This window comes from Condylura cristata, unplaced genomic scaffold, assembly GCF_000260355.1.
Source record: "Condylura cristata isolate star-nosed mole 26May11 unplaced genomic scaffold, ConCri1.0 scaffold00028, whole genome shotgun sequence".
NCBI classification, from domain to species: Eukaryota; Metazoa; Chordata; class Mammalia; order Eulipotyphla; family Talpidae; genus Condylura; species Condylura cristata.
The window spans coordinates 26,067,318-26,070,311 of NW_004567129.1; positions in this window are offsets into that span (position 1 = coordinate 26,067,318).

Below are 2,994 nucleotides of genomic sequence, written 5' to 3' on the forward strand. Positions count from 1 at the left end.
ACAGGCAGATCAACAAAGTTCACTGCTGAGGGGAGCAGCGGGCAAAATGGGAGCAGTCTGCTGCGCAGGGATCGAACTTCCACAGCTTGGCTTAGCTTCGCAGTGCAGCGCTCCAACCTACTGTGCCACCAGGGAGGGCCCACAATGAATATTTTAAACTTGACCACAGAAGGAGGAATGAGGACTTTCAAGAAGCAATTAGAAGGGGAAGCTTTTTGTCTCCAATAAAAAAAGTTTTTCCTTAAAAACAAAGGGGGGAGGGAAATGCACTGGACTATGGTGATGGCACACGGGTGATTTGGTGATGGGAAGCCCACGGGGATTGCAACTGAGATGGGAAAAGGCACAAAACGATGTAAAAATGAACTATCCCATTATTAAAAAAAAAAAAAAAGCTTTTCCTTGACCAACTTTTGGCCCCCAATAAAAGAGGATATCCTTGCAGAGGTGGGTCTCCTCCCCTCTGCACCTGGAGAACAGGTTAGCTGTCATTATCAGGAGACTATGTGCAAATTCACACGAGGAGGTGTCCCTACACATCTGTCAGAATGGCCCACACTGTGGGGTGTCTCACAGCTTATGTGCTGTCTGTACACCTTCTTTGGTGAGGTACATTTGTCCAGGTCTTTTCCCCATTTAAAAAGAAAACGGATAGAAAATGGGATGTAAAAATAAACTGTTGTAAAATAAAGTAAAAAATAAATAAATAAAAAAAATAAAAAGAAAACGGATAGCAATGTTTTCCAGTTGAGTAGATTTGTTTTGCTGTCCATGTCTCTCTTCGGAAATTTTATTCAAAAGCAAGAACACTGTATCAGACTTTTTATTTTGTTGCACACTTAAAAAAAAACCCAAAACATCTGGTCTCCTCAAGCTCCCATTATCTGCCACGGGCTTAAACGATTCACTGCGCTAGGAGCAGGATCTGACTTGCAGTCCAGGGAACTTCCTGCACCTTGTCTGGACTGCTCCACCCTGCTCCAATCCTTCTGTCTGGGAGTGTGTCCCCCACCCCAAAATGTGGGAGCCCTTTCCATCCAGCTGCTCCTGCAGTGACAGAGTGTGCAGGGCAGGGCCATGGGACTGGGGAGCCCTGCCTCCATCCTCCCTAAAACAGGGACAGCCCCAGGCGGACCCTTGAGAAGAGGCAGGGGTGAGAGGTAGGAGATGAACCCAGTCCAGGCTCTTGGTGAAGTCACTCAAGCCACCAGGAATCCCCTGTGTAGATCATGGCTGTCTGAACAGTTATTTCACAAACAAATCGCTCTCCAGTTACTGCCTAGAGCCCTGCCCTAGATGATTTATCTGCATGAGCTCATTAAACCCACAGCATAGCCGCAATCCTGGTGTGTGTGTGTGTGTGTGTGTGTGTGTGTGTGTGAGAGAGAGAGAGAGAGAGAGAGAGAGAGAGAGAGAGAGAGAGAGAGAGTGCGAGAGTGCACCATGGCGGTGTTACAGTGAGCCCCGTTTTACAGAATGAGAAACACCCCAGAGTGGGAAGGTCACTTGAACCAGGTCACACTGCCAGGGAGCCGCCGCCATGCCTGGTGTCTGTGGGCAGGCGACACTGCCTTCCTCCCTGACTTCACAAACCCAGGGTGGAACTGATGGCGGTGACATGGTGGCTGACCCCGGGGGGCCCGCGCTGCCGCCGGCCGAGCGCCATTGCTCTGAGCGCCTCGGTCTTGGGAGCCTGTGTCTACGCTGGGGTCACCTCCGGGCGAGAACTGAGCCCAGAGAGGGCCCAGCCTGGGGAAGGGCAGGCAGGGAGCAAACCCGCCCGTTTCCAGCACAGAGGGGCGCTGAGCGGCTGCACGGCTGAGCCCTGTTCTGTGTCGGGGTGTGAGCTGGGGCCAGCAGCCACGCCCACCTGCCAGCTGCAGAGAGGGACCACAGCACTGAGCTGCCTGCGGGACAGGGTGGGCAGTTCAGCTGGGTGTCAGGGAAAGTTTCTCTGAGGAGGGGCCATTTGCCTGAGACCTGGGTGCAAAGGCGGGTCCACCCTGGAAAAATGCGTGGGGAAAGGGTGTTCCAGGCCGAGGGAACAGCCAGCACGAAGGCTCAGAGGTGCGTACAAGCGCAGGAGTTTTGAGGAACTGAAAGCGGAAGTGAGAATGAGGCCAGAGGGGAGCTTTAGCCTGGGGGAGGATTAGTAGGCAGCTGGGGCAGCCCCCCCCCCAACCTTCTTTCTGGGGAGGGCCTCCTCCTCCTCTCCCGCAAAGGGCTCGCTGGCTTCCCACTTCCCCCAGGGGGGCTCCAACTCAACCCCATCTCCCCCACTCCTACCAGATCTCTGAAGTAGGGGGCTCTGGCGAGACCCTGCAGGGGTGCGCAGGCCCGCGCTCACTCGCTCCGTCCTTCGCCACTCAGCCAGCAGGTGCTGATTTGCTTCGGGTCTTTCGCCCTCACCCTTGCAGGCCCCTCCTGTGTTGAGGTCCGGGGAACACTGCCTTGATCCCGAAGAGCTTTGCTGTCAACATGGCCTCTCCCACACGCTTCCCCGAATACCTCAGGGAGTGCCGCTCCTTATCATTGTTAGCAGCTCAACAGCTCCTGCTCAGGGTAAAACAGGCGTGCACCAGGGGCTCCCGTTCTGGGGGGCAGGGGGGGTGCGCACCACCCTTCTCATTTGTCCTCTGGGAACCGTTCTTCCTTTCTCCTACTCTGTGTGGTTAAGATGCACCAACCTCATCTCCCAGCTATGGACATGAGCACGTCGTTCAAGTAAAGCTAATGAGAGCCAGCTGCAAGAGTTTTGCCGGAACGTTGGAGAGCTGAGCTTTGGAGAAGAGATGGCCTGCTTGAAAATGATCCAGACTGAGGAAAGTAGAGTGAAGAGAAAAAGCTGTGGTCCTGTTAGTATTGCTTCAGCACCTGCTGTACCTGAACTCCAAACTCCCCCTGAACTTTTGCATTCAAAGAACCAATAGAGGGGCCCTCTCTGATGGTGCAACAGGTTAAAGCTCAGCACTACAAAGCAATTGCAGCCACTGC